This window comes from Rattus norvegicus, chromosome 17, assembly GCF_036323735.1.
Source record: "Rattus norvegicus strain BN/NHsdMcwi chromosome 17, GRCr8, whole genome shotgun sequence".
Lineage (NCBI taxonomy): Eukaryota > Metazoa > Chordata > Mammalia > Rodentia > Muridae > Rattus > Rattus norvegicus.
This window is the reverse complement of record NC_086035.1, coordinates 20,975,001-20,989,431: the sequence shown is the minus strand read 5'-3', so window position 1 is coordinate 20,989,431 and position 14,431 is coordinate 20,975,001. Positions and strand designations below refer to the sequence as shown.

The 14,431-nt window shown below is 45.7% G+C and overlaps 1 long non-coding RNA gene across 1 annotated transcript in view; it reads right to left on the bottom strand.

Moving 5' to 3' along the window:
• The window catches only part of LOC102550662 (uncharacterized), a 71,467-nt gene that overhangs the window by 28,224 nt on the left and 28,812 nt on the right, over positions 1-14,431 (bottom strand). The gene's annotated exons all lie outside the window — the stretch shown is intronic.

Genomic DNA, 14,431 nt, shown 5'->3' with positions numbered 1-14,431 from the left:
GGGCATGTCTGTGAGAATATTTCCAGAGTGGCTTAACTGAAGAGGAAAGATTCACTCTGAATGGGGGCTACACGCCAGTCCATGGCTTGGAGGCCCAGACCAAATTCTACAAAATGGAAAAGGGAGAAACTCAGGCAAGCACCAGTGCCCGCCTGCTTTTGCGTCCTGATAGTGGACATGGCATGGCTCTTGCCTCATGATCCCACTGCCAAGCCTTCACCAAGATGGGCTGAACTCTAGCACCATAGGAATTCTCGTTACAATGTTAAGATAGGCAACTGTCTCTTAAATAGGACACATACAAGGTAATAAAAGCACAAAGGAGGTCAAAGTTTTGACTACATAAATAAAATAAGAATATAGATTTGTGGAAAGGATAATTAAGCTAGAGCAAAGCCAGAGCACAGGGAAGCATGCTGGACCATTCATCTACAGGACACAGACCTGGGATCCGAAGCAGATGGGACATTAGCCCAACAAGGAAAAGACAAGAAAATGTAAGAAACGAGCGTGTGAAAAAGAAACTAAGCAAATGGAGGAATGCATTCGTGACGGTGCCATGAATCTTCTGGAAAATACAAGTGTAAAGCTTGGTAGAACACCTAGTGTGGTGGCTGAAATCAACAAGGCCATCAGTGCTAAAGTGTTGGTGGGTGCGTGGTACTATGGGAAATCCCATATCCCACCTATGGAGGGTCCCACACTGTAAATTAGCACAGCATCTGAAATCACCATGGGACACAAAACTAAACCCCTATACACCCGAGAGTCAGAAATTCCCCCCTGACTTGGCTGACCAAACTCCCTCTTTCCCCATCCAGCTCTACTCTTGGGGATGCCCAGTGCTTTTATGGACGGAGGGAAGCAGCCCCTCCCCGCCCCCACTTCCCATTGGTAATTCCTGACTGAGACCCCCTCTAGAGTCACTGTTCCTCTGGGTTGCATGTGGCCATTTCCTGTTTGAAGCAGTGAAGATGTTCTGATCTGAGGCAACTGAACCTGACACTACTATTCCTTTAGAAGGGAGAGTGAAGGGGAGTCATGACTCCCCAGGATCTGAACAATTAACTAGTTGTAGAGCTCTTCCGTGGTGTGGCTGCTTAAAAGTCTCTCGTGCTCCTGACTAATTGCTCTGCGCCAACTGAAGCTGCAACCTGGACTTGAGAGAAATCCTTCTTGATTGTTCGGTGGCCTCCGTATTGGGAGTGGATAGACATTCCTTCGAATCTCTCTGTGAAATGTAATAACCCCCGGGACAAAAGATAATTAATTTAGAAGAATTGCATATGACACCACAGTCTTCCTGAGGAGGTGAGGGTTCAGAGAAGCAATGTCGCTTGAGCCATTGTGGGATTAGATCTGATGAAGAGAGGACAGTTGTAGAGAAGCATGTGAACGAAGAGCCTCTGATCTAATGGCAATACCTTTGGGGGATCTTATCTATGGTTTAGAACAGTGGTTCTCAGCCTTCCCTACCCTTTAATGCAGTTCCTCACGGTGTGGTGACCCTCTACCATAAACTTATTTTCGTTGCTACTGTTATGAACCATAATGTAAATATCTGATATACAGTATGGTCTTCGGTGACCTCTGTGAAAAGTCCCCAAAGGAGGTTGACAACTACTGGTTTAGAGTTTCTTTCCAGGCACAAGAAGGACACTTGTCCAATAGGATCTTACTTATGATGACCTTCTTGCTTTTGCTGTTCTGGAAGGCCAAGGTGCCATGCTTAACCCCATCAGTGCTGAGTTTCTGCCCTTGAAGCTCTTCCCTTGGACTTGTAAAGTTGCAGCCTCTCCCGAGGGACCAATGGCATAGCCTATCTGACTGAAGTGAGAAATACTTTGCAGCTGAGGTGGCAATGTGTGAGTGCTGTGCATGTCTGTTATCTGTCTTCAGATGTATGCACAGGTGCACATGTGTGTGCATGTGTGAAGCACGGGTCTTGACACCGAGTGTCTTCCTTCATTACTCTCCATTTTATTTATCGGGGCAGGGCTTCGTGTTACCTACAGAACTTGCTGAGCACCTCGTCTAGCTAGTCAGCTTTCCTAAGGTAAGCCCTGTCTTCGGAATGCTTGGATTACAGGTGGCTGCTATACCGTCTAGGCTTTAATGTGGATCCTAGAGATCCAAATCCTAGTTCTTATGCTTGCAAGACAAATGCCTGAGCTACTGACCCATCCCTGCCCTACCAACAAGGTGCTAAAGTATTTTGCTTGTATCTTTATTCTTATAAAACCTTTAGCATTTTTGACTGCTCCATTTGCCTTCTGGCTCTCTCTGTAAAAGAAGGCCTTTGGGAGAGGATGCACCTAATCTGGCCTCCCTTGAGGAAATGCCTTCACAAGATCCAGCTGTAAGGCATTTTTTTTTCAATTAGTGATCAAGATGGGAGGGCTACCCTTGTGGGTGGTGCCATCCCTGGGCTGGTAGTCCTGGGTTCTATAAGAAAGCAAGCTGAGCAAGCCAGGGGAAGCAATCCAGTAAGTAACATCCCTCTATGGCCTCTGCATCAGCTCTTGCTTCCTGACCTGTCTGAGTTCCAGTCCTGACTTCCTTTGGTGATGAACAGCAATGTGGAAGTGTAAGCTGAGTAAACCCTTTCCTCCCCAACTTGCTTCTTGGTCATGATGTTTTGTGCAGGAATAAAAACCCCGAATAAGACACTAACCAAACCACCCAACCAACCAACCAACCAACCAACCAACCAAACAAACAAACAAACCAAACCGAGTTAGTACTAAAACATGAAATGTCCAACATCCACTTCTATCCTGGCTTCTTTTCTGAACAACTTGACACAAACTAGAAGTATCTGGAAAGAGGAACGTCAACTAACAAAAATGTCTCCACCAGAATGCCTATAGGCAAGACTGTAGGTCTTGATTGGAGTTGGAGGCCCCGGTTCACTGGGGCCGGTACCAACCCTGGGTGAGCGGTCCTGGATGAGACAAGACAAGGCAGAATGTGCAGTAAGCAGAGTTTCTCCAGAACTTCTGCTTCAGGTCCTGCTTCTACGTTCCTGCCTTGAGTTCCTGTCCTGAATTCCCTTCAGGATGACCTCCAAGTGTAAGCCAAAGTGAATTCCTACTTTCAAAAAACAAGCAAAACAAAACAAGACACTGATGACCAAGCACACCCCAAGATCTCCTTTCTATATTGGTGTTTGATGGTAGGACTCCGTCATGAATTGCAAAGAGAAAATTAATAGCGTGGGGCTGCCTTTGGCACCTGCTATTCAGACCTGAAGATTAATATCTATTAATATAACTAACCTCTTATTCCATGAGAATTCAGACACCTGCTACAGATTGCCTCAGGGAGGAACATTTAGGGCTACAAGACACAAATCCCAACCATTACAAACCTACTCAGTAGGTATTTGCTGCTTCTTTTTTTTTTTTTCTTAAAAAATATGGACATAGGTAGAGGCTGGTGTTGATTGCACTGCCCAGTTGAATCCCGACGGAGGCAGGGTTTCTCTCTTCATTATGGCCTCCTGTTCTTCACACTCGCCACCTCATGACTGAAAAATGGCTACTGCAGCCCAAAGCACCAGAGCCACACACCGCATGCGAACAAGGGCAGGAGGCTGAAAGGCTCATGCTATATATACACCCTTAGTTGTTTCTTTCGTACAGAAGGAGGGCCTTCCGTTCCCAGCCTCTGCGTTCGGCAGTCCTCCTGGTCACTCCTTGGCTGAAGCCAATCCAGAGCAATGACCGTGACAAAGCACAGTACAGCCCTAAGTGATCAAAGCTGGGTTGACCTGCTCAGTGTATCTTTCTCTGGGAACATGTGTACGTGAGTAACCTTCCTCAGGTAGCCTCGGGAACCATTTGCTTGGTTTTCCATATTTGCCATCAAAAATGAGCTTTTCCTTCAGTAAATGTAACGGTTTCCTAATAAAAGTGGCAGATATTTTTCATCACGTGCTGCCTTTAGATACTCCTCTCTGCTCTTTATTTGAACGCCAGAATCTGTCCTTCCCTGTGCCGTTCTAGAAGGTCCTCTAGTAAGAGAACATGGAGTCAATCTCTGCTCCCTCAAGCATCTGATTAATACAGAGGGTGTGTACGAGCTGCCGACTTTCTGAAAATCAGAATAATATAGAGCATGCTCATAGCTCTTGTAAGGTGTCTGGTCACTTTTCCTAAACCTCCTAATACTGGTTCCCCAAGATGACCTGTTGCATGTGGTAAGATTTTTTTTTCATATTTTTGAGACTCTTTTTTTTTCTTTAGCCCTAAGCATTTCCCCCTGGACCTCTGTGCTTGCATTCTTCTTATTGGCAAAACACCAATGTATCCAAGAAAATGGCAGGTTGCTGAATGTTTGTGATAGCATCAGATCTGATGACAGTGAACACCCAGTCTGGTTATGACACCTCCCATGGACAATGGATATGATTGTGTACACACTGTTCTGTGGGCGCTGTTTTCCTCTCTGAATCAGCCGAGTTCCCATCCTCTTTTGAAAGGCTTTTAGAGCAAGCATAGTGTGACAGGATTCTAGATTGCACTTCCTGACATAGCACAAAGGGACTAATTGACAAGTCGTATTTGGTTTTGTGCTTCTTGTGTTTCTCACACGTTGGGAATATACAAAACGTGTTGAAAATTGCTGCTGTCCCTGTGACTATTTCAGTCAAAATTTTCTAACACTCTGCTTCAACATTCCAAGATGTCAAAGGAATGGAGGAGGGGGAAAGCTGAAGGCCTAAGGAAAAGCCAGGCAGGGGAGAGAGGTTTAGAACATCTCCCAGGTCTGCTAAGAGAAAGGGTGAGGGATCTGTGCATAGGGCTGCAGGGCAGAGAGAATTGTAACTTGATAGTCAGGGTCTGAGGGATGAGCATCCTGCCTATGTTCTTGTTGTCAATGATTCAGAGTCTTAACACCAAGGCCTGTGGCTCTAACAGTCACCCAAAGGCAGCCACAGTCTCTGGATAGTTACCAATAGAGTCAGGGCTGGCATGGCTGTTCAGGTAACACATGAGGATTTTTCATATCCTCCCTCACACCTCTCTCTCTCTCTCTCTCTCTCTCTCTCTCTCTCTCTCTCTCTCTCTCTCTGTACATACTTGTGAAAGTCAGAGAACTATGGCTATAGTTCCTTAGGTGTTGACTACTTGGAGTTTTGAGACAGGGTCTCTTCACTGGCCTTGGGCTCACCCGATAGGCTAGCTAGCCAGGAAGTGTTAAGGATTTATCTATCTGTCTCCACCTCCCCAGGCACTGGGATTACAACTTTGTCTCATCATGCCTAGCCTGGCTTTTTAGTGTGGGTTTTGGGAGGCATTGACCTCTGGTTCTCAAGCACTTTACTGACTGAGTTATCCCTTCATCCTTCTTCAGTTTCTACCCCACAAGGCTCAGCTCCCTGGAGCTTTACGGTTTTGGTTTTGATGTTTGTATGTTTTTTTTTTTTATTTGTTCACATTTTAAAAGGTGACTTTATTGGGGTATAATTCATGTGCTACTAGAGTTGGGATCAAGACTGTTCCTTAAAAGTCCATGTGGTATGTAGGCACTTGGCCCATAGCTCATGGAGGTGTTAGAAGGCAGTAGAAACTTTTAAGAGGTGACTTCGCATGAGGTCTGAGGTCACAATACGTGCATCCCTGTAGCACATTATAGAGTCCTTATCTCCCCTCTCTTCCTTTCCATGAAGCCTTGAGGTGAATTGGACCCCACCCACATGCATTGCTACAAAGTACTATCTTCCTACAGGCTAACCTCACGGGCTGAAATTGTCAATGCTGTAAGGCAAAACACAGTCTTTCCCTTTATTTCAAGTACTTTACAACTGTAATGAAATGCTACTAGTATTCATACCTCCCAATGAACCTGTGTAAAGTACATAATTCATTGGCCTTCGGTATATTGTGCTACTCATCTTTAAAACATTGTGGTAAACATACATAAAATTTAAACAGTATTTTTAAACTTTGACTACATTTTAAGTCACTGCTAATGATTACATACTTACACTATGGGATACAGCATAATGTTCGGATATTATACAATATGCAATTAACATGTCTGTCTCCTCAAACACTCATCTTTTCTTTGTGGTAAGTATATTCAGAATCTTTTCTTTTTTCTAGCTATGTTGAAATATAATTCCACATACTATTGTTAACTGTAGTCATCTATAAACGTTACGTCTTTCGTATGGACAGATGTCATTAGATTTAGGCTCACCCAGATAGTCCAAGTCATCTCATCTTAAGGTCCTTAGCTTAGTTACATTAGCAGGACCTCCCTTGCTCAAATGAGGCCACATTCATGGTTCTTGCATTTAGGACCTAAACACATCTTATGGGGTTGCTACTATTTGACCCATGGTTCCCCTGTAGTCAGCAGTAGTGGAGAATAAACCACCCAAAAGGTAAGACTGAAGTCTGTACCACAATGGTATAATGTAACAATGATGGCTGAACCAAGTATCAAGGCCAGTGCCAGATCCGCCACTTTGGAACAATGTAGTCCTGCTTCTTAGTATGATATGTCACGACACAGTCCCACATCAGGGGGAGGCATCACACTGGGTATCCTAGAGGGACCACAGCATCCTTCGGGAGAAATACTGCTTTCTGATGTTCAGTTGACATATCTACCCACATGCAGAATGCCTGGCCTTGAGCAAAGGTTTAGGACACTGTGGCTTCTCTTTACCCACTGGCAGCGGAGAGGCCAAGAGGAAGACATACCTCGCTTCTTTTTTTTTTTTTTTTTTTTTTGGTTCTTTTTTTCGGAGCTGGGGACCGAACCCAGGGCCTTGCGCTTCCTAGGTAAGCGCTCTACCACTGAGCTAAATCCCCAGCCCCCATACCTCGATTCTTAAACAGCATCTCTTTCCTTCTGAGCAGTGCGTCAGAGCCTGCAGTGGAGAGGTAAGGCCCGCCTGTCTTGACAGCCCAGGTGGTTTGTCTGCCCATGTCTTACTATCCTTTTGTTTAATAAGTCACGGTCCTCTCTGGAGGGTGGCGCTTGAGTAGCTGAAAGGCTGGCGAAGGCCCAGAGACCTCCACTGTGCTGTTCTCTAGTCAGTATTTCCTGAAAAAAGAAAACAAAAAACAAAAAACAAAAAACCAAAAAAACAAAACAACGCACTTGGTAACTTCTCCCTCTCGACTCACTTCCAGATCAGCGGTGTCTGAATGAAAGGGAATCTCTGAGTATAGCTAACAGGTCTTGTCGAATGTCCAGGGATGCTTATGTCTAGTATCTCTTAAACTCTGGAAGGATTAAAGGGTAGCAAGGGACTGGAGCACTCAGCATACAGCTGTCAGCACCAATGAGATGTAAATTCAAGCCCTCCTTAACATTCGCCACACATTGATTTGGATAAAAGCCCCTCCCACGGGCTCTTGTGTAGGAACAGGAGGTTTTCAGGTGGCAGTACTATTCTGGGAGATTCTGGGAGGAAGTAGTTCTCTCCCAGGGTAGGCCTTGAGGTTAATAGGCTGTCTCTACTTCCTGACTTTTTCTTCTAATTCTCCTTCCCCATCTACAAGGTGGTACTAGCTTACTTGATGTCACTATGTCAAGAAGAGGAAAGGATCCTGGTCTTTAGTTGCCCAGGTTCCCACTGGCAACAGCATGCAGCCCCCTGCTCCTCTTGCTCTCCTGGCTGTGGAGCCCTCTGCCACATTCCTGCTCCCTAGCAACTATAAGCCCAGAAAGCAAGGAAGTTTATCTGTTAGCAAAGTGCATATAATCCCTCACACGCCTTAGAAGCTTTACAATTTCCTAAAGCTTTGATTTTGCCACCTCTTGGTCCTGTGGTGCCACTGGCTAACCACAGCTAACCACATCTTAGACCTGTCAGCCAAAAGCCCAGGGAACAGAATAGTCCTGTCTTAGAGAAGACTGGACAGTTAGTGTTCACTTCTAACATCTGAGGAGACATTGTACTCAAGCAACAGGGAGACTATCACAGATGGCTCCTGACTTAGTGATGGCTTGACTTAACTACTCTCCCACGTCCTAAAGGTGAGCCTGGGCTAGACATATGGAACTTGCATCTTCTCCTGAGCTCCTAATGTGTTGTCTGACGCTCCCCTGTGATGATGTCAGGCAGGTGCTGGAGTCTTCCTCAGAAGCTCAGAAGCTCACAGGGCTCCTGCAGTTTTGCTTCTTCTGTGAGCGGTTATGTTTACGAAGGACCCTGAGGAGGGTGGTGACACGGTGGCCCTGTAGCGCTGTCTGATTTAGCAAAAATGATGCCATATGACCTCTTTGAGCCACATCTAACATGTGTACTCGGAATTACATACACATGATCCATGACAACTGGTTGACTTCCAGAACATAGGAAACCTAAGATCAGGGTGTCCAGCATGGCGGAGTGGTGGTGAGGGCCTCTCCCTTTGTCCTCCTTCAGCCTTTCCTTAGTGAGTACAGGCTCAGAGTCAGGACAAGGTCTGGAGTCTTACTCTCATTTTTATAGGGCATGAATCCCATCAGGAAGGTCCTACCCGTGACTCCATCTAACCCTAATGATCACATAGGGCTTCCATCTACAAATGGGAAGGTACATTCAGTCCACTGCACAGAAACTGGGGTGGGGGTTGGCAGGGAGGATAAACGAGAATGAAGAACCCCTCTTGGGCTCATGGTTCACACAGAGATAGATCCAGCCACAAATACAGCCATTATAAAATAGAAATGACTGCAGGGAAATGCCCAGAGAATGGTGGAAAGAATGAGCCTCTTATGTACACCTGTTTACACACTAATTCCACATACACATGCACACATTTGCACACACAAAGACTAGAGGTCAATGATGGTCAAGTCTTAATTACTCTTGACTTTACCTTTTTGAGGCAGCATATCCCTCCCCCCCCCCTTTCTCTCAGGCTGGAGCTCTTCAATTAGCTAGCCTCACTTACCAGTGAGATCCTGGGATCCACCTTTCTCCATCCATCCAGTGCTAACGTTACAGATATACTTAGCTTTTAAGTAGGCGCCGGGGTCCAAACTCAGTTCCTCATGGTTGAGTGACAGGTACTTTATTGACTGAGCCTTCTTCTCCATCCCAAGAAGGAGGCTTTTATGAGCCATAATTGAGGATCCTAGAGAATTTATCACGTTCAGGAAATGGCACACAACCAAGCAATGGTGGTGCCCACTGACTTGTCAGCCATGTTTGCTGATACCACTGGATAGTAGTTCTTCCCTCGGTGGCCACCATACCTGGCCTCACTCACTCTTGTAGTAGTTCTACAGAATAAACACAGATTCTACAACACATGTTCTTTTGCTTTCTCGGAAGGAAAGCTCAAACAACTTCCCAATGAGGGAGGCACACTGAGATTCACGACCTGGTGTGACAGCCAAGTGCGTCCTTGTAGTATCCCAACCAGTGTTTGAGGCATGTACCCCTGCTGCCTAGAAGGCACCATGGAACAGCTATAGGAAGACTGGGAAGGAAGGACATGCTGCCAAAGGGGGACCTTAGGGTGTGAAGGAAGTGGCCCTTCCATCTCTCCTGGGGAAGCCTCTTTTCAGCATAGACAGCCCTGAGGGAGTCTGGCCCTGCTGTGATCCAGTCCATTTCTAGAAAGTCATCCTCCATGCATCCTAGAGAACTGATAGAAGTACTTCCCCATCCCCAAAGCTCTGTCCTTCTGGAAATGGCAGCTAAGGAGGGAAGACAGAATCAGTCAGCCAGTTTCTCCTCTTCCTATCTCAGCCCCTCTCCAGCATGCACATCCATGACCGGCCCCTCATTCAACCCTTTCCTCTTCCATCACGGATCCCTTTTGATTTCCTGTCCCATCTTCCATTTCTCTCTCTCCTCTCACCTTAGCATCTCTCTCACAGGTTCCTCTTTAGTGTCATCACCACCCTGCCCTTCACACATAGCCAGAAATGAATGTCTGGGACCCACATTTGAGAGAGTCCAAGTCTGGTTTATTTTATGTGATATAATAAAATCCAGCTCCATCCATTTTCCAGCACATGCTGTATATGATTCTTTTTTCTTTCCCCTGAATAAAAATGTCAGTGTGTGTGTGTGTGTGTGTGTGTGTGTGTGTGTGTGTGCACATGTGTGTGTATGAGTGTACCATATTTTCTTTATCTATTCATCTACTAATGGAGATCTAGATTGGTTCTTCTTAGCCATTGTAAAGAGTGTATCAGTAAACATGGATACAAGGTAGGACTCAGAGTCCTTGGGGTGTACAACTAGGAGCCCTGTCTTTTCATAAAGAACCCTGCCTCTTTCTTTGAGTAAGCAACTAAATCCCACAGGTTTTATTTATATGCTGGATAGTTTTACGTCAACTTGACATAAGCTAAGGCCATCTGAGAAGAGAGAACCTCAACTAAGAAAATGCTGTCATGAGATCAGGCTGTGGAGAAATGGTTTTCAACCTTCCTAATGCTGCAACCCTTTTATATAGTTCTTCAGGTTGTGGTGACCCCAACCATAAAATTATTTTATTGCTACGCCATAGCTATAATCTTGCTACTGTTATGAATTGTAAATATCTGAAGTGTGACCCTAAAAGGGTTGAGTCCCACAGGTTGAAAAGCACTGCTGTGGGGCATTTTCTTAATTAGTGATCAATGGGAAAAGGGCACAGCCCACTGTGGGTGGTATCATCCCTGGGCTGGTTGTCCTGGGTTCCATAAGAAAGCAGGCTGAGCAAGCCATGGAGATCGAGCTAGTAGGCAGCGTCCCTCCGTGACCTCTGTATCAGCTCCTGCATCCAGGTTCCCGCCCTGTTTGAGTTCCTGTCCTGACTTCCCCCAGTGACCAACTATAACCCGGAAGTGAAAGCTAAGTAAAGTTTCCTTCCCAACTTTCTTTTTGGTCACTGTGTTTCATCGCAGCAATAAAAACCCTAACTAGGACAGCGTGAGTCTGAAAAGTTCTCAGGCCTGCGTGTTCAAAGACTCCCTTCACAGCTGATGGTGACATTTGAGGAAGCTGAGGAACTTTTAGGAGGCGGGCGGCCTCCCAGGAGGGAGCGGGTCTCTTGCATGGAGAGAACTGGGGTTATACTACACTTCTATTTTACTCTCTCTGCTTCGTGGGATAGCAAGGTGTTAGCACACACTCCTCCTCCATGCTGCTGCCATGAAGCTGTCTACCACCGTGTCTCCTCAGGCATGCTAGACCGTATCCTGTCAGTCATGAAGAGAAAACTATCCCTTCTTCTTTCAGGCAGTGCTTCTGGACAGCGCTTCAGTCACAGCAAGGAGAATGCAGCTAAGAGGTTACAAGTCGTCTTGGCTAAGCATCCCTCAAATGCCTATGACCTAAGGACTTGGTCCTCAGATGGCTCTCCTGAAAAGTGGTAGAATCTTGAAGAAGTGCAGCATACTGGGGAGATAGGTCATTGGGAACATGCTCTTAAAGGGGGTACTGGAACCCCAGTTTCCCTTCTCCTTGTTTCTGCTTTCTAGTTGTATGAGATGACCAGCTTCCTTGGCCACGTACTCCTACTGTGATATGAGCTGGCTGCCATAGCCTCCAAACAAGGCCAAACGACAGTGCACCGTCATTTCTGACAGTACCAGCCATTTTTCCTATTAGGTTGGCTATCCCAGGCATTTTGTCACAGTAGCCCAAAACCAGGGGACAGGTTCTGTGTGCCATGTGTGCAGGAGGAGAACCCAGAATTAGATCATTTTTCGGCTCACACACAGGAAGAGGGGAGAGCGCAGGCAGTTCCGCCAGCCTCTCTGCCCATGCCGGATGCCACGGAAAGCAAATGAAAGGAAATGGGAAGGAGAGACAGCGCGTATTGAATTTCTCATTAGCCTTACTGCCTGGTTCTCATTAGTGAGCCTTCTGGGTTGTGGACACAAGGGTTGGGGCTTGTTTTCAAGGCTGAAATGTAGGCAATTTCTAATCCATACTATATGAGCTTCTCACTCTGCTATCTCACCAAGCGATGGGCAAGACTTGTGGAAAAATCCCCGCTAGAAAGCTGGGCTAATCCTTGCGGGAAGGAGAAGATTGCCCATATGCATAAGCTTTTGCTCTCTGCTTAATTAATCTCTAAAACTTTCGGGCCTTAATGAGAATAATTAGACTTGACAGTATGGGGCTTAATGCACAACTACAGACAACAAACACCATGTTCAGTTTATAAGCTTCCCGAAGCTTGCTGAAAGACAGGCTAATGTTATTTACAGCAGTCCCCATGAGGGGCCAGACGAAGGCTAAGACTAGAAATGTGGCTGTCGCTCCTTGAGAATGGTGTCTCTAAGGGACAGTATTCTGCAGCCCCTCTTTTGTGGTTTTTTCCTCCATAACAAACCATGGTCTAGACAGGACCTGGCTGGAAATCCCCGTGTTGCCACCCCCAGCCACACCTCATTTATCATTACCTTGAATGTAAGGCTTGCTCAAACCTCCAGGCCTCTCCCGTTCATTATGAACTGAGGGAGTGAGAGAGTTACTGCACACTTGCTGTGCTCGGCTCTGTCTGCCGGCTTCTGGAAATACCTCATTTTCCAGGAAAGCATTCATTTGTCAACAGAGGGATAATGTTAAAGTCTTAAAGACAAATCAGACAGAAGGCAGGGCTGGAGGAACCGGCAGCGAATGGCCTGGGAGAGGTGGCAGCTTTGCCTTGGAACTGTTGCTTTGATTTGTGAGCCTCGTGCCAGCCTCTGCCATCTCTAAGAAAAGCTTTAGATCTCTCTCTGGGCTCACCCTCCCCAGATGGGGGGCCTAGAAGCATCGCTCTGGCGCTCTGCGCATTTGTCTGCATGCGTGGGGGACTTCAGAATGAAGGATCGAATAGCTAGGCAGATTTGGCCAGTTTCTTCTAAGACTCATGGAGCTGTCCATGTGGACAAGTACAAGAAATCTCACCAGGCCTGCTGGGATGACATGCAGGTGGCTAAGAACACGGATGGGAGCAGGATGTGGTGGCACACACTGGCCTTTCAGCCTAGCACTTAGGGAGTCAAGGCAAGAGGATCACAGATTTCAGGTGAACCTGGGCTGCACAGTAGGGCCCATCTCAAAGGATAAAGAAATAAGTGAGGTTGGATATCTTCACTCAGTTCATCGATGTTAATTAATGCCATTGATAAGAAATTGGTGAATGTCACCACCTAAACTATCCCTGAGGCTTTAATATGATCCATTCGTAGAGAAATGCTTATTAACAAAGTCAATAAGCACGCAGAATGACAACGTCCTGTGCGTCTCGGGTCAGTTTTAGAGTTGCTTGGGCTTGAAGGAGTCGAAAGTACACAGCTTCAACAATTGATGTGAAAGCTAACATAGTACTCTGTTAAAAACATAAATCAACACACACACACACACACACTCACACTCACACACTCACACACAGATACACTCACATACATATAGATACACTCACACACATAGACATACATACTCATACACCAACACACACATGCATACATACACACACAAATTCACACACAGAGACAGACACATATACACTCTCAAACACATACACACACATACATATACACACACACTCACTCAAACACATACACACACACATATATATATACACACAGAGACATATGCATAGACACAGATAGGTACATACACACATACATACACTCATATACATACACAGATGCATGCATAAACACAGATGTACATACACACACATACAGATACATACACACACAGGTACACAGACTCACACACATAGATACCCACACAGACATATACATACACTCAGACACATAGATATACATACTTACACACCAACACATGCAAATTCACACACACACAGATGGAAACATACACACTCTCACACACATAGCCACACACATACATACACACAGAGAGATACACTCTCAGGAACATACTCAAAAACACAAACACTCTCACACACATCCATACACACATTCTCTCTCTCTCTCTCTCTCTCTCTCTCTCTCTCTCACACACACACACACACACACATTCTCTCTCTCACACACACACACATTCTCTCTCTCACACACACATTCTCTCTCTCTCTCTCTCACACACACACACACACACATACACATACACACACATTCTCTCGGTCTCTCTCTCACACACACACATACACACAGACTCATATTCTCTCTCTCATGCACACACACACATACTCACACACACATTCTCTCTCTCACACACACATTCTCTCTCACACACACACATTCTCTCTCACACACACATTCTCTCTCTCTCTCACACACACACACACACTCACATTCTCTCTCTCACACACACACATTCTCACACACACATTCTCTCTCTCACACACATTCTCTCTCTCACACACACACACATTCTCTCTCTCACACACACATATTCTCTCTCTCACACACACATTCTCTCTCTCACACACACACATTCTCTCTCACACACACACATTCTCTCTCTCACACACAACATTCTCTCTCTCTCACACACATTCTCTCTCTCACACACACA